The sequence below is a fragment of the Ranitomeya imitator genome, unplaced genomic scaffold (genome assembly GCF_032444005.1).
Source record: "Ranitomeya imitator isolate aRanImi1 unplaced genomic scaffold, aRanImi1.pri SCAFFOLD_147, whole genome shotgun sequence".
NCBI classification, from domain to species: Eukaryota; Metazoa; Chordata; class Amphibia; order Anura; family Dendrobatidae; genus Ranitomeya; species Ranitomeya imitator.
Genome location: NW_027193755.1, coordinates 427856 through 446983, shown reverse-complemented (window position 1 = coordinate 446983; position 19128 = coordinate 427856). Strand labels below are relative to the sequence as shown.

Sequence of the window (19128 nt, the reverse complement as noted above, 5' to 3'; positions counted from 1 at the left end):
AAGGAGCATCTATGGGGCCATAAAGGTGCAGAGCATATATGGGGCACAGCATTATAAGGAGCATCTATGGGGCCATAAAGGTGCAGAGCATATATGGGGCACAGCATTATAAGGAGCACCTATGGGGCCATAAAGGTGCAGAGCATATATGGGGCACAGCATTCTAAGGAGCACCTATGGGGCCATAAAGGTGCAGAGCATATATGGGGCACAGCATTATAAGGAGCACCTATGGGGCCATAAAGGTGCAGAGCATATATGGGGCACAGCATTATAAGGAGCATCTATGGGGCCATAAAGGTGCAGAGCATATATGGGGCCCAGCATTCTAAGGAGCACCTATGGGGCCATAAAGGTGCAGAGCATATATGGGGCACAGCATTATAAGGAGCATCTATGGGGCCATAAAGGTGCAGAGCATATATGGGGCACAGCATTCTAAGGAGCACCTATGGGGCCATAAAGGTGCAGAGCATATATGGGGCACAGCATTATAAGGAGCACCTATGGGGCCATAAAGGTGCAGAGCATATATGGGGCACAGCATTATAAGGAGCATCTATGGGGCCATAAAGGTGCAGAGCATATATGGGGCCCAGCATTCTAAGGATCACCTATGGGGCCATAAAGGTGCAGAGCATATATGGGGCACAGCATTATAAGGAGCACCTATGGGGCCATAAAGGTGCAGAGCATATATGGGGCACAGCATTATAAGGAGCATCTATGGGGCCATAAAGGTGCAGAGCATATATGGGGCCCAGCATTCTAAGGATCACCTATGGGGCCATAAAGGTGCAGAGCATATATGGGGCACAGCATTATAAGGAGCACCTATGGGGCCATAAAGGTGCAGAGCATATATGGGGCACAGCATTCTAAGGAGCACCTATGGGGCCATAAAGGTGCAGAGCATATATGGGGCACAGCATTATAAGGAGCACCTATGGGGCCATAAAGGTGCAGAGCATATATGGGGCACAGCATTATAAGGAGCATCTATGGGGCCATAAAGGTGCAGAGCATATATGGGGCCCAGCATTCTAAGGAGCACCTATGGGGCCATAAAGGTGCAGAGCATATATGGGGCACAGCATTATAAGGAGCATCTATGGGGCCATAAAGGTGCAGAGCATATATGGGGCCCAGCATTCTAAGGAGCACCTATGGGGCCATAAAGGTGCAGAGCATATATGGGGCACAGCATTATAAGGAGCACCTATGGGGCCATAAAGGTGCAGAGCATATATGGGGCACAGCATTCTAAGGAGCACCTATGGGGCCATAAAGGTGCAGAGCATATATGGGGCACAGCATTATAAGGAGCACCTATGGGGCCATAAAGGTGCAGAGCATATATGGGGCACAGCATTATAAGGAGCACCTATGGGGCCATAAAGGTGCAGAGCATATATGGGGCACAGCATTATAAGGAGCACCTATGGGGCCATAAAGGTGCAGAGCATATATGGGGCACAGCATTATAAGGAGCACCTATGGGGCCATAAAGGTGCAGAGCATATATGGGGCACAGCATTATAAGGAGCACCTATGGGGCCATAAAGGTGCAGAGCATATATGGGGCACAGCATTATAAGGAGCACCTATGGGGCCATAAAGGTGCAGAGCATTATATGGGGCACAGCATTATAAGGAGCACCTATGGGGCCATAAAGGTGCAGAGCATATATGGGGCACAGCATTCTAAGGATCACCTATGGGGCCATAAAGGTGCAGAGCATATATGGGGCACAGCATTATAAGGAGCACCTATGGGGCCATAAAGGTGCAGAGCATATATGGGGCACAGCATTATAAGGAGCACCTATGGGGCCATAAAGGTGCAGAGCATATATGGGGCACAGCATTATAAGGAGCACCTATGGGGCCATAAAGGTGCAGAGCATATATGGGGCACAGCATTATAAGGAGCACCTATGGGGCCATAAAGGTGCAGAGCATATATGGGGCACAGCATTATAAGGAGCACCTATGGGGCCATAAAGGTGCAGAGCATATATGGGGCACAGCATTATAAGGAGCACCTATGGGGCCATAAAGGTGCAGAGCATTATATGGGGCACAGCATTATAAGGAGCACCTATGGGGCCATAAAGGTGCAGAGCATATATGGGGCACAGCATTATAAGGAGCACCTATGGGGCCATAAAGGTGCAGAGCATATATGGGGCACAGCATTATAAGGAGCACCTATGGGGCCATAAAGGTGCAGAGCATATATGGGGCACAGCATTATAAGGAGCACCTATGGGGCCATAAAGGTGCAGAGCATATATGGGGCACAGCATTATAAGGAGCACCTATGGGGCCATAAAGGTGCAGAGCATATATGGGGCACAGCATTATAAGGAGCACCTATGGGGCCATAAAGGTGCAGAGCATATATGGGGCACAGCATTATAAGGAGCACCTATGGGGCCATAAAGGTGCAGAGCATATATGGGGCACAGCATTATAAGGAGCACCTATGGGGCCATAAAGGTGCAGAGCATATATGAGGCACAGCATTATAAGGAGCACCTATGGGGCCATAAAGGTGCAGAGCATATATGGGGCACAGCATTATAAGGAGCACCTATGGGGCCATAAAGGTGCAGAGCATATATGGGGCACAGCATTATAAGGAGCACCTATGGGGCCATAAAGGTGCAGAGCATATATGGGGCACAGCATTATAAGGAGCACCTATGGGGCCATAAAGGTGCAGAGCATATATGGGGCACAGCATTATAAGGAGCACCTATGGGGCCATAAAGGTGCAGAGCATATATGGGGCACAGCATTATAAGGAGCACCTATGGGGCCATAAAGGTGCAGAGCATATATGGGGCACAGCATTATAAGGAGCACCTATGGGGCCATAAAGGTGCAGAGCATATATGGGGCACAGCATTATAAGGAGCACCTATGGGGCCATAAAGGTGCAGAGCATATATGGGGCACAGCATTATAAGGAGCACCTATGGGGCCATAAAGGTGCAGAGCATATATGGGGCACAGCATTATAAGGAGCACCTATGGGGCCATAAAGGTGCAGAGCATATATGGGGCACAGCATTATAAGGAGCACCTATGGGGCCATAAAGGTGCAGAGCATATATGGGGCACAGCATTATAAGGAGCACCTATGGGGCCATAAAGGTGCAGAGCATATATGGGGCACAGCATTATAAGGAGCACCTATGGGGCCATAAAGGTGCAGAGCATATATGGGGCACAGCATTATAAGGAGCACCTATGGGGCCATAAAGGTGCAGAGCATATATGGGGCACAGCATTATAAGGAGCACCTATGGGGCCATAAAGGTGCAGAGCATATATGGGGCACAGCATTATAAGGAGCACCTATGGGGCCATAAAGGTGCAGAGCATATATGGGGCACAGCATTATAAGGAGCACCTATGGGGCCATAAAGGTGCAGAGCATATATGGGGCACAGCATTATAAGGAGCACCTATGGGGCCATAAAGGTGCAGAGCATATATGGGGCACAGCATTATAAGGAGCACCTATGGGGCCATAAAGGTGCAGAGCATATATGGGGCACAGCATTATAAGGAGCACCTATGGGGCCATAAAGGTGCAGAGCATATATGGGGCACAGCATTATAAGGAGCACCTATGGGGCCATAAAGGTGCAGAGCATATATGGGGCACAGCATTATAAGGAGCACCTATGGGGCCATAAAGGTGCAGAGCATATATGGGGCACAGCATTATAAGGAGCACCTATGGGGCCATAAAGGTGCAGAGCATATATGGGGCACAGCATTATAAGGAGCACCTATGGGGCCATAAAGGTGCAGAGCATATATGGGGCACAGCATTATAAGGAGCACCTATGGGGCCATAAAGGTGCAGAGCATATATGGGGCACAGCATTATAAGGAGCATCTATGGGGCCATAAAGGTGCAGAGCATATATGGGGCACAGCATTATAAGGAGCATCTATGGGGCCATAAAGGTGCAGAGCATATATGGGGCACAGCATTATAAGGAGCATCTATGGGGCCATAAAGGTGCAGAGCATATATGGGGCACAGCATTATAAGGAGCATCTATGGGGCCATAAAGGTGCAGAGCATATATGGGGCACAGCATTATAAGGAGCACCTATGGGGCCATAAAGGTGCAGAGCATATATGGGGCACAGCATTATAAGGAGCACCTATGGGGCCATAAAGGTGCAGAGCATATATGGGGCACAGCATTATTAGGAGCACCTATGGGGCCATAAAGGTGCAGAGCATATATGGGGCACAGCATTATTAGGAGCATCTATGGGGCCATAAAGGTGCAGAGCATATATGGGGCACAGCATTATAAGGAGCATCTATGGGGCCATAAAGGTGCAGAGCATATATGGGGCACAGCATTATAAGGAGCATCTATGGGGCCATAAAGGTGCAGAGCATATATGGGGCACAGCATTCTAAGGAGCACCTATGGGGCCATAATCAAAGGTGCAGAGCATTATATATGGCACAACATTATAAGGAGCATCTATGGGGCCATAATCAAAGGTGCAGAGCATTATATATGGCACAACATTATAAGGAGCATCTATGGGGCCATAATCAAAGGTGCAGAGCATATATGGCACAACATTATAAGGAGCATTTATGGGGCCATAATCAAAGGTGCAGAGCATTATATATGGCACAACATTATAAGGAGCATCTATGGGGCCATAATCAAAGGTGCAGAGCATATATGGCACAACATTATAAGGAGCACCTATGGGGCCATAATCAAAGGTGCAGAGCATATATGGCACAACATTATAAGGAGCATTTATGGGGCCATAATCAAAGGTGCAGAGCATATATGGCACAACATTATAAGGAGCATTTATGGGGCCATAATCAAAGGTGCAGAGCATATATGGCACAACATTATAAGGAGCATCTATGGGGCCATAATCAAAGGTGCAGAGCATATATGGCACAACATTATAAGGAGCATTTATGGGGCCATAATCAAAGGTGCAGAGCATATATGGCACAACATTATAAGGAGCATTTATGGGGCCATAATCAAAGGTGCAGAGCATTCTATATAGCTCAGTTGTATATGGAGCATCTATGGGGCAATAATGAACGGTATGGAGCATCTATTTTTATTTTTGAAATTCACCGGTAGCTGCTGCATTTTCTACCCTAGGCTTATACTCGAGTCAATAAGTTTTCCCAGTTTTTTGTGGCAAAATTAGGGGGGTCGGCTTATACTCGGGTCGGCTTATACTCGAGTATATACGGTATGTATCGCAGAGGTGGGTGGCCCTGTGATGGAAGCCTGGGTATGTTTTGCTCAAGTAGATCTACTGCTGAGGGGTTTGTTTACATTGGGAAGGCTTCCAGGTGATTGGAGAGATGGGTGGGTTCAGTCACCTACAAATCCATCCAAAGAGGCGTGTCTAAACACGTAAATGGTTTTGTGTGTAAGGACCTGTGGTGATGTCACGCTCACCTGACTAGCCATGTGACAGGTACCTGGGCGTAGTTACACCTATGTAAAGGAGGTGTGTGTAGCACATGGTGAGAGTGTGAGTGTCTGTCAGGCTGGACACTGCAGAGTGGCCTGTGTGTTGGACGGTTCCAGGTGGGGACGATGTCCTGGAAGCACACAGTGGCCATTCCAGGCTGGAGAGCCTGCATGCTGGACATAGCACGGACGGTCGGTGTTGGAGTCTCTTGGGAGTGGAGTCGTCCTGGAAGCACCTGGGGACTGTAGTCCTGGACGGTCTGTGTTGAGGACCTGGGACTGACCTGAAGTCAGTGTAAGGAGTGGAACTTTTGAGCAGTAACCCCGGACAACAGGATTATAATATACAGCAGAGAAGCCTATCTGCTACGTGAACTGTCTAATGTTTCATGGCTGTAATGAAATGGACTGTACCCTGTCTGGTTTATGCGGAGTTTGAATAAACCATATGGACTGATATGTGTGAGATATCGTGCCTGAAGTGTTTATCCTGCTGCCAAGCGAGTAGCCCCAAGACCCGTAGCGGGTGAAACGCTACAATTGGTGTTTCGAATGTGGGCAAAAGATCCAAGGAGCACATGTTGCAGCGCTGGCTGGTCTGAGCCAGAAGAGTGGACGGTCTTGAAAACCGTGAGTAAATACTGACCGGGGTCAGTGAGAATTGTTATTGGTGGGATACCTTCGAGGAGAAGAGGGTCCCAGGAACCTGTGCGGCAATGACGGGTAACGGTCTTGAAAACCGTGTGTAAATATTGACCGGGGTCAGTGAGAACTGCAGTTTATGGATACCTCTGAGGAGAAGAGGGATCCGGGAACCTGTGTGGCCGGCACCAACAGGTAACGGACAGGTGTCCGTGTGTACTGACCGGGGTCAGAGTGGAAGAAAACTGTTGTGTCTGGGTCCCTCAGAGGCCGAGGGGTGTCCAGGAACCTGTGAAGTTGTCAAAGGGTGACGGTCTGAAAACCGTGAATTATGCTGGTCGGGATCAGTGAAAAACTGTTTTTGGGCTATGTTAAAGCCGGGTGTGTAACAGACCAGAGTCTGTGCGGTACTGACTGGGGTCAGTGAAAGACTGTTTTTTTTTCTATAAAGCACGTGTGCAGGTGTTTGCTGTGGACCAGCGAGTCCATGTATTTCATTTTTTTCATCCGTGATCGACTTGCTGTGGCTCGGCGGGGCCACGAAGACTGAAGGCGTCTGGCGGTAACTCGGCGGGGTTACGAAGTTTTGCTGTGGGTCGGCGGGTCCACGAAGTCCGCGGTGCAGAGCCGTGTGAAGTGCAGTTGCAGCAAAGAAAAAAAAAAAGACATTGCTGGTTTAGGCCGGCTTCACACTCAGCGTATGAAAATACGGTCCGTATATTACGGCCGTAATACGCTGAAAAGTCCCGAAAATAGTGGTCCGTAGCTCCTCCGTAGGCAGGGTGTTTCAGTGTTTTTTGCGTATGGCATCCTCCGTATGTAATCCGTATGTCATCCGTACTGCGTGTTTTTATCGCAGGCTTGCAAAACCGACATACGGATATACAAGGGATCCATGTGTAAAAAAAAAAAAAACATATATACTGTCTATATATATATATATATATATATATATATATATATATATATATATATGTCAGCAGACACATATATGTATATATATTAAAGGGAACCTGTCACCCCGTATTTTAAAGATGAGATAAAAATGGCATTAACTAGGGCCAGAGCTGTGCTTTACATTACTGTCTTCTTTGTGCTTTTATTCCGCACCTATCTTGCCGAAATACCTTTTGAAAGTCGCCGTTTGGTGCTGTCACTCAGTCAGGTCTGGTCAGATGGGCGTTGATAAGTTGCGGTTCCTCCCCCACCTCTTGCGTTTCCCTGCGAATTTTATTCCCGCCGTCAGCGTTGTGCTTAGCGCCTGCGCAGTAACGTATAATTTGGCGCCTGCGTATTATGGTTTGCCCAACTGTGGGCATATCATAATTGACATTACTGCGCATGCGCGGGCCGGCACTTTTACCTGTGTGCCCCGGAAGTGGTCATATGCGCATACTGTATAGCTGGATGCCGGCAACAGTTTCTCAGCCCCACCTGCGATCGTAAGTTTTGTGCCAAAATCGCTTACCTACCTACCTATCTATCTATCGTTCTTTCTTTCTATCTATCTATTATCTATCTATCCTTCTTTCTACCTATCTATCTATCTATCTATCTATCTATGTATCTATCTATCTATCTATCTATCTATGTATCTAACTATCTATCTATTATCTATCTATTATCTATCTAACTATCTATCATCTATCTAACTATCTATCATCTATCTATTATCTATCTATGTATCTAACTATCTATCAATCTATCTATCTATCTATCTATTCTCTATCTATTGTTCTTTCAATCTATCGATCTTTCTATCAATCTATTATCTATCTATCGAAAATTCTATCTATCTAACTATCTATCTTTGTATCTATTTATCTATTATCTATCTATTATCTATCATTCTTTCTAACTATCTATCTATGTATCTATTTATCTATTATCTATCTATTACCTATCGTTATTTCTATCTATCTTTCTATCTATCTATCTATCTATCTATCTATCTATCTATCTATCTATCTATCTATTATCTATCTATCGTTCGTTCTATCTATTATCTATCTATCGATCTTTATATCTATCTATTATCTATCTATTGTTCTTTCTATCTGTATATATCTCTTATATATATATATCGATCTTTCTATCTAGCTATTATCTATCTATCGTTCTTTCTATCTATCTATCAATATTTCGATCTATCTATTATCTATCTATCGTTCTTTATATCTATCTATTATCTATCTATCTATCTCTTTTCTGCTAGCCAACACATTCTATTGATGTTATAACTTCTAACTTTCTTATTCCTTCTTTTTATCTATTTATCTATCTACCAGCAAATTACATACAACATACACCCTGCAACATAAACACCGTGACATTCACCCAGCGATATATGACTTGCAACCTACCACATTTGACATGCAACATACGACTTTCAACATACTAAGTTTGACATGCAACATCAGACTACATGCGACTACATGCGACACAAAACTACATGCAACATGCTACATGCGACAACATGCAACATTCTTCATGCGACTACATGCGACATGCAACTACCTGCGACTATATGCAACAAGATGCAACAACATGCGACTGCATGTCACATGCAGCAACATGCGACATGAAACATGCGACGATATGCGACATGTGGCTACATGCCACATCCGACGACATGCAACAGCATGCAACATGCAGCAACATGCGACTATATGTGACATGCAACAACATGGGACTACATGTCACATGCGGCAACATGCGACTACATGCGACGTGCAACAACATGCGACTACATGTAACATGCAACAACATGCGACATGCAAAAACATGTGACATGCGGCAACATGCGACTACATGCAACATTACACAACTTGCGGCTACATGCGACCACATACAACATGCAACAACATGAGACTATATGCGACATGCAACAACATGGGACTACATGTCACATGCAGCAACATGCAACAACATGCGACTACATGTGACATGCGAGTACATGCAACATGCAACAAATGCCACCACATGCGACGTGCAACAACGTGCAACTGCATGTCACATGCAACAACATGCGACATGCAACAACATGCAACTACATGTCACATGCGACTACATGCGACAACATGAAACATGCCACTACATGCGACATGCGGCTACATGCAACAACATGCGACATGCAACAACATGTGACTACATGTCACATGCAACAACAAGCAACTACATGTGACATTATACTACATGCGGCAACATGCGCCTACATGCAACATTCAACAACATGCTGCTACATGCGACATGCAACAACATGCGACATGCAACAACATTCGACTGTCACATGCAACAACATGCAACATGAAACTACATACCACATGCGACTATGCGACAACATGAAACATGCCACTACATGCGACAAGCGGCAGCATGCGAATACATGCGACATGTGGCTACATGCCACATGTGACATGCAACAACGTGCGACATTCAACAACATGCAACAACATTCGACTACATGCGACTACATGCAACACGATGCGACATGCAACAACATTCGACTACATGCGACATGCAAATACATGCGACTACATGCAACACGATGCGACATGCAACAACATTCGACTACATGCGACATGCAAATACATGCGACTACATGCAACATGATGCAACATGCAACAACATGCAACAACAGTGTGTCACTGAGGGTCCTATACAGCAGTGACATCACCCGATGTCACTGTTCTATAGGGGAGATCATCGTGGGACACTCGTTAGTTGTTGGACTCCGTCGAAGACAGGTACTATACGGTTTATTAGTTTCCTTTTTTTACAGGTGCAGAACTATGGTAAGTATGGTCAAAAGAAGAATATTAAAAAAAAAATTTTTTGGAAAAATGTGTGTGTGGTTTTTTTTTAAACCAATACTATCATTGGATTACTAACGGATAGGCGTCTTATTGACGCCTCTCCGTTATTAACCCGGCTTAATGTCACCTTACGATAGCAAGGTGACATTAACCCCTTATTACCCCATATCCCACCGCTACACGGGAGTGGGAAGAGAGGGGCTAAGTGCCGGAAGTTGCGCATCTTATAGATGCGCCATTTCTGGGGCGGCTGCGCACTGGTATTTGTAGCCGGAGGGGGCCAATATCCATGGACCCTCTCTAGGCTATGAATATCAGCCCGCAGCTGTCTGCGTAGCCTTTCTGGCTAAAAAATATAGGGGGACCCCACGTCATTTTTTTTTTGGTGGGGGTCACCCTATTTTAATAGCCATTAAAGGCTACGCAGACAGCTGCGGGCTGATATTCATAGCAGGCTATGAATATTGGTCCACGGCTGTCGGCTTTCCCCCTCTGGCGCAGAAAATTCCGCGGAAGCCCACGCCGTTTTTTTTTTTTTTTGGGGGGGGGGGGGGGGGGGAGGGGGGCTCTGTCAAACTTCTAACATCGGGACTTGCTTTCCACCATGGGTTCATGAAGTTTTGATATCTGTTATTGTAATCCTGATACAGTTTGGATAATTGGACGTCAGTGCCATATATCCACTGTGGTTAAGGCCTCATTCACACGTCAGTAGTGTTTGATCAGTATTTGTATGCCAAAACCAGGAGTGTCTCCAAAACAGAGGACAGTTGTCAATCCTACACTTTTAGTTTTTCTATGCAAGTTCCACTCCTTGTTTTGGCATTCAAATACTGATCAAAAAATACTGACGTGGGAACAAGGCCTAACAGGGTAATATATATACATAATCACTGATTAGCTGCCGACATATCCTTTGATTGTTTGGTGGTACCTTTTGCGTCCGTGCACATATTGCATATTTGTGCCAGGAAATTTGTGTGCTGCTTAGGCATATCTTGCCAGATCACGTTGGTGCTGACTTTTTTGTATTTATCTTCAGGATTATGTGTGGAGTTAATGGTGATTTACTGCTGATTATTTTGTCTTTCTTTTGGGTGTTTTACAGAAGACAATTTCTAACATGGAATCGATACAAAGTGGAAGCAGATTCAGGAAAATTAATGCCATGCTCCATTGGTTAATCCGCAGTGTATTAATGGCTTAATTTTCAGCAGCATATTCACACATTTTTTACAAAAAAATCATTTAATTTGTACTGTCAATCACTTGTTGATCTGCTTTGATTTTGTGCAATAAAATAAAGTTGATCCGCTGTTAATCCACAACGTGTGAAAATAGCCTCTGCGCAGACAATTTTATTTTTCAGTGTTTCTATATATCCATCTATCATTACATCTATCTATCATTTTACTTCTATGTATCTATATAATTCCATGTATCTCGCTGATTATTTTATCTATTTACGTAATTAGATCTATCTATCTATCTAACTATCTATCTATCTATCGATCTATCTCTCTCATTGAATCTATCTTATTTATTCTACTGACCAGATTACATTGACCTATCTGATTCAAAAATGCATCATAAGTAACATTAGCTTTCTATTTTTTTTTCAAAGGAACATCATTGAATGTGGAGACAATTGGCTAAGACGATGGTGCAGACAACAAGGATTTGGATTCCTGGACCACGGTGTGAATTACTGGTATGATGGACTCCTCGCCAGAGACGGACTACACCTCAACAAACCTGGGAAACACACATTCGCCAGAAGACTCGCTACACTCATCAGGAGGGCGTTAAACTAGAAGAAGAGGGGACGGGAAGAAAAACATTAGACTCGAACAAAGACGACCCAGGAAAACATACTCAGAAGGGAGGTAAGAACATTTCTAAAACAATCCACAGTGAGGAGATTGGAACAAAACAAAATCCTCTAAACTGCATGCTCGCAAACGCCAGAAGCCTTACAAACAAGATGGAAGAACTAGAAGCAGAAATATCTACAGGTAACTTTGACATAGTGGGAATAACCGAGACATGGTTAGATGAAAGCTATGACTGGGCAGTTAACTTACAGGGTTACAGTCTGTTTAGAAAGGATCGTAAAAATCGGAGAGGAGGAGGGGTTTGTCTCTATGTAAAGTCTTGTCTAAAGTCCACTTTAAGGGAGGATATTAGCGAAGGGAATGAGGATGTCGAGTCCATATGGGTTGAAATTCATGGAGGGAAAAATGGTAACAAAATTCTCATTGGGGTCTGTTACAAACCCCCAAATATAACAGAAAGCATGGAAAGTCTACTTCTAAAGCAGATAGATGAAGCTGCAACCCATAATGAGGTCCTGGTTATGGGGGACTTTAACTACCCGGATATTAACTGGGAAACAGAAACCTGTGAAACCCATAAAGGCAACAGGTTTCTGCTAATAACCAAGAAAAATTATCTTTCACAATTGGTGCAGAATCCAACCAGAGGAGCAGCACTTTTAGACCTAATACTATCTAATAGACCTGACAGAATAACAAATCTGCAGGTGGTTGGGCATTTAGGAAATAGCGACCACAATATTGTGCAGTTTCACCTGTCTTTCACTAGGGGGACTTGTCAGGGAGTCACAAAAACATTGAACTTTAGGAAGGCAAAGTTTGAACAGCTTAGAGATGCCCTTAATCTGGTAGACTGGGACAATATCCTCAGAAATGAGAATACAGATAATAAATGGGAAATGTTTAAGAACATCCTAAATAGGCAGTGTAAGCGGTTTATACCTTGTGGGAATAAAAGGACTAGAAATAGGAAAAACCCAATGTGGCTAAACAAAGAAGTAAGACAGGCAATTAACAGTAAAAAGAAAGCATTTGCACTACTAAAGCAGGATGGCACCATTGAAGCTCTAAAAAACTATAGGGAGAAAAATACTTTATCTAAAAAACTAATTAAAGCTTCCAAAAAGGAAACAGAGAAGCACATTGCTAAGGAGAGTAAAACTAATCCCAAACTGTTCTTCAACTATATCAATAGTAAAAGAATAAAAACTGAAAATGTAGGCCCCTTAAAAAATAGTGAGGAAAGAATGGTTGTAGATGACGAGGAAAAAGCTAACATATTAAACACCTTCTTCTCCACGGTATTCACGGTGGAAAATGAAATGCTAGGTGAAATCCCAAGAAACAATGAAAACCCTATATTAAGAGTCACCAATCTAACCCAAGAAGAGGTGCGAAACCGGCTAAATAAGATTAAAATAGATAAATCTCCGGGTCCGGATGGCATACACCCACGAGTACTAAGAGAACTAAGTAATGTAATAGATAAACCATTATTTCTTATTTTTAGGGACTCTATAGCGACAGGGTCTGTTCCGCAGGACTGGCGCATAGCAAATGTGGTGCCAATATTCAAAAAGGGCTCTAAAAGTGAACCTGGAAATTATAGGCCAGTAAGTCTAACCTCTATTGTTGGTAAAATATTTGAAGGGTTTCTGAGGGATGTTATTCTGGATTATCTCAATGAGAATAACTGTTTAACTCCATATCAGCATGGGTTTATGAGAAATCGCTCCTGTCAAACCAATCTAATCAGTTTTTATGAAGAGGTAAGCTATAGACTGGACCACGGTGAGTCATTGGACGTGGTATATCTCGATTTTTCCAAAGCGTTTGATACCGTGCCGCACAAGAGGTTGGTACACAAAATGAGAATGCTTGGTCTGGGGGAAAATGTGTGTAAATGGGTTAGTAACTGGCTTAGTGATAGAAAGCAGAGGGTGGTTATAAATGGTATAGTCTCTAACTGGGTCGCTGTGACCAGTGGGGTACCGCAGGGGTCAGTATTGGGACCTGTTCTCTTCAACATATTCATTAATGATCTGGTAGAAGGTTTACACAGTAAAATATCGATATTTGCAGATGATACAAAACTATGTAAAGCAGTTAATACAAGAGAAGATAGTATTCTGCTACAGATGGATCTGGATAAGTTGGAAACTTGGGCTGAAAGGTGGCAGATGAGGTTTAACAATGATAAATGTAAGGTTATACACATGGGAAGAGGGAATCAATATCACCATTACACACTGAACGGGAAACCACTGGGTAAATCTGACAGGGAGAAGGACTTGGGGATCCTAGTTAATGATAAACTTACCTGGAGCAGCCAGTGCCAGGCAGCAGCTGCCAAGGCAAACAGGATCATGGGGTGCATTAAAAGAGGTCTGGATACACATGATGAGAGCATTATACTGCCTCTGTACAAATCCCTAGTTAGACCGCACATGGAGTACTGTGTCCAGTTTTGGGCACCGGTGCTCAGGAAGGATATAATGGAACTAGAGAGAGTACAAAGGAGGGCAACAAAATTAATAAAGGGGATGGGAGAACTACAATACCCAGATAGATTAGCGAAATTAGGATTATTTAGTCTAGAAAAAAGACGACTGAGGGGCGATCTAATAACCATGTATAAGTATATAAGGGGACAATACAAATATCTCGCTGAGGATCTGTTTATACCAAGGAAGGTGACGGGCACAAGGGGGCATTCTTTGCGTCTGGAGGAGAGAAGGTTTTTCCACCAACATAGAAGAGGATTCTTTACTGTTAGGGCAGTGAGAATCTGGAATTGCTTGCCTGAGGAGGTGGTGATGGCGAACTCAGTCGAGGGGTTCAAGAGAGGCCTGGATGTCTTCCTGGAGCAGAACAATATTGTATCATACAATTATTAGGTTCTGTAGAAGGACGTAGATCTGGGGATTTATTATGATGGAATATAGGCTGAACTGGATGGACAAATGTCTTTTTTCGGCCTTACTAACTATGTTACTATGTTACTATGTTACTATGAGATACTGGATTAGGATTACAAGACCATAAGAGCAGAGCTGAAAAAAGTAAAGGTGACTCAGTCCTTATCTGTCACTAGATGGTGTCCCGATGCAAATGCATCGGGTATTCTACAGTATGCATGTCCACGTAGTATATTGCACAGCCACGTAGTGTATCGACCATTTACATACTATATTGCCCAGCCACGTACGATTTTGCCGAGCCACGTAGTCTATTGCCCGGCCATGTAGTATATTGACCATTTACGTAGCATATTGCCCAGTCACGTAGTATATTGCCCAACTATGTAGTATACAGCACAGAGCCACGTAGTATATTGCCCAGTCACGTAGTATATTGCCCAGTCACATAGTATATTGCCTAACCACGTAGTATATTGCCCAGCCACATAGTATATTGCCCAGTCACGTAGTATATTGCCCAGCCACATAGTATATTGCCCAGCCACATAGTATATTGCCCAGTCACGTAGTATATTGCCCAGCCACGTAGTATATTGCCCAGCCACATAGTATATTGCCCAGCCACATAGTATATTGCCCAGTCACGTAGTATATTGCCCAGCCACGTAGTATATTGCCCAGTCACGTAGTATATTGCCCAGCCACATAGTATATTGCCCAGCCACATAGTATATTGCCCAGCCACGTAGTATATTGCCCAGCCACGTAGTATATTGCCCAGCCCACATAGTATATTGCCCAGCCACATAGTATATTGCCCAGTCACGTAGTATATTGCCCAGCCACGTAGTATATTGCCCAGTCACGTAGTATATTGCCCAGCCACATAGTATATTGCCCAGCCACATAGTATATTGCCCAGCCACATAGTATATTGCCCAGCCACATAGTATATTGCCCAGCCACTTAGTATATTGCCTAGCCACATAGTATATTGCCCAGTCACGTAGTATATTGCCCAGCCACGTAGTATATTGCCCAGCCACGTAGTATATTACCCAGTCACGTAGTATATTGCCCAGCCACATAGTATATTGCCCAGCCACATAGTATATTGCCCAGCCACGTAGTATATTGCCCAGCCACATAGTATATTGCCCAGCCACATAGTATATTGCCCAGTCACGTAGTATATTGCCCAGTCACGTAGTATATTGCCCAGCCACGTAGTATATTGCCCAGTCACGTAGTATATTGCCCAGTCACGTAGTATATTGCCCAGTCACATAGTATATTGCCCAGTCACGTAGTATATTGGCCTGTCACGTAGTATATTGCCCAGTCACGTAGTATATTGCCCAGTCACGTAGTATATTGCCTAGCCACATAGTATATTGCCCAGTCACATAGTATATTGCCCAGTCACGTAGTATATTGGCCTGTCACGTAGTATATTGCCCAGCCACGTAGTATATTGCCCAGTCACGTAGTATATTGCCCAGTCACGTAGTATATTGCCCAGTCACGTAGTATATTGGCCTGTCACGTAGTATATTGCCCAGCCACGTAGTATATTGCCCAGTCACGTAGTATATTGCCCAGCCACATAGTATATTGCCCAGTCACGTAGTATATTGCCCAGTCACGTAGTATATTGCCCAGCCACGTAGTATATTGCCCAGTCACGTAGTATATTGCCCAGTCACGTAGTATATTGCCCAGTCACATAGTATATTGCCCAGCCACTTAGTATATTGCCCAGCCACATAGTATATTGCCCAGTCACGTAGTATATTGCCCAGTCACGTAGTATATTGCCCAGCCACGTAGTATATTGCCCAGTCACGTAGTATATTGCCCAGTCACGTAGTATATTGCCCAGTCACATAGTATATTGCCCAGTCACGTAGTATATTGGCCTGTCACGTAGTATATTGCCCAGCCACGTAGTATATTGCCCAGTCACGTAGTATATTGCCCAGTCACATAGTATATTGCCCAGCCACGTACTATATTGCCCAGTCACGTAGTATATTGCCCAGCCACGTAGTATATTGCCCAGTCACGTAGTATATTGCCCAGTCACGTACTATATTGCCCAGTCACGTAGTATATTGGCCTGTCACGTAGTATATTGGCCTGTCACGTAGTATACAGCACAGAGCCACGTAGTAGATTACATAGCGACGTAGTATATTCCACAGCCTTGTAGTATTCAGCACAGAGCCATGTAGTATATTGCCCAGTGACGTAGTATATTAACGAGCCAAGTTTGTCACAGGTTCAAAAAATTAAAAAGAAATATACTCACCTAACGATCCGAGGGCCCCTTGGAGTTGAACATACTCACCCTTCTTGTCGCTGCTCCTCAGCGTCCTGTCTCTCGGCTTCCTTGGATCCAACGGCGCTGTGCAGATGAGCGGGCGGCCGCCGCCATCTTCCTTTACCAGGATGCATTGCGAAATTACACATATGACTTAGCGTTGTCGCAATACCACTAGGTCTTATGGGTAATTTCGAAAAGCATCGCTGGGAAAGGAAGATGGCGGCGGTCGACAGTGGCACAGCGGAAAACGGAGGGTGAGTATAGCTTTTTTTTTTTTTTATTATTATTATTATTATTTTTAACATTACTTTATTTTACTATTGATGCTGCCTACGCGGTTTGGGGACACACTGGGTTAATAGCGGCGTTAACGTAATGCGTTACCGCCGGCATTAACCCTGTGTTAGCGGTGAGCTGAGGGGAGTATGGAGTGTGCGGTCAGCGGAGCGCCGGGGAAACAGTACGGTGAGCGGAGCGCCGGGGACACAGTGCGGTGAGCGTAGCGCCGGGGACACAGTGCTGGGAGCGTGCGCCGGCCACTGACTATGGTGAGCGGAGTGCTGGGGACAGTGAGTGCGTGGAGCGTGCGCCTGACACTGACTGCGGGGAGTAAGGAGCGGCCATTTTCTTCCGCACTGTGCCCGTCGCTGATTGATCGTGGCTGTTTCGCAGCGACCAATCAGTGACTTGGATTTCCATGGTAGACAGAGGCCAGGAACAATGAATATCCGTGACAGAAGGACAGACAGACAGACGGAAGTGACCCTTAGACAATTATGTATATAGATTACATCTATCCTTATTTCTTTTGCTAATTATTTCATACCTTATTTACACACACATATATATATATATATATATATATATTTGGAATAAATTTCATTAAGGTCCTCATTAAAATTTCTCTTCAGGCTACTGCTACACGGTCGTCCTTTTCCTCTGGGATGGGTGGGTGTGGTTTAATGTTCAGCCGTCTTGGTAGCGACATCTGATCACGGCTCCTACATGCGGCCTTTTTATCACCCTTTGGCCATCCTCCTTTTTACACGGTCCTACGTCACTTTTCCAAAAAACACTTCCAATTTAACCAATCCTATACTTCCTACCTCTCTGCTCCCCACCCTTTACCCTGTCATAAACCAGCATTTTCCCAAATCTAAACTGTCACTCGCTACCTGCTCCGGTCATGCCCCCCTCATTCGGACCCTCCATGACATATCCAGGGGTTATTTAACATCCACATAAATATTGCTAAATGATCATTTTGCTTTATCGAACTAATTAATTATATGTATCTATGTGCTTTCATTTATATATTATTTTATTTTACTTTTTTATTACTGTACCAGGAACGTCATTGAATCGGTCTTTACTTGAGCAGAAGAAAAGAGCACAGGACAAGAGCAGAAGACAAGAGCACAAGAGAATACCGTATAAAAGTAAAATAAAAAGAATGGAAAATATAAATATTGTTTAAATAAACAATGCTTTGACAAATTAAAGTTTGTTAGTCTTTCATTTGTTACGTTTGTAAAACTTTCTAAACATCATTTATATGTCTCATATAAATAAACATGTCTCCTTCTGATTTTATTACAAGGAACTTCCTTGAAAATAACAGTGCAGGAGCAGACAAGGACAGCTAAGGAGAGTAAAGGTGTGAAAGGGTCAATATTACAAAGTGAATTCAAATAATAGTAGTTAATAAAACATCTCTGAAATTTATGTTTAACTATTACATTTTATTTGTCTATACATCTTTATGGCTGTGTGCACACGATGCAGATTTGGTGCAGAATTTTCGGCATAAAATCTGCACTAAATCTGCATCTCCTGGCAGAATCCGCAGGTGCGTTTTTATGGATTTTTGAGGGGTTTTTTTAACAATGGATTTCTATTATGGAGGGTGCAGAAACACTGCAGAACTGCACAAAAGAAGTGACATGCACTTCTTTGAAATCTGCAGCGTTTCTGCGCAGATTTTTCTGCACCATGTGCACAGCTTTTTTTTCACATTGATTTACATTGTACTGTAATCACAGTGCAGTTCAGCGTTTCTGCTGCAGTTCGGCACTAAATCTG

At 43.9% G+C, this 19128-nt stretch overlaps 1 long non-coding RNA gene across 1 annotated transcript; it reads left to right on the top strand.

Moving 5' to 3' along the window:
- The first annotated feature begins 5546 nt into the window (after positions 1–5546).
- Positions 5547–18545, top strand: LOC138654181 (uncharacterized). Its single transcript, XR_011316101.1, has 3 exons — positions 5547–6137; positions 11589–11850; positions 18396–18545. It is a non-coding gene; the product is annotated as an uncharacterized lncRNA (long non-coding RNA).
- The last annotated feature ends 583 nt before the right edge of the window (positions 18546–19128 follow it).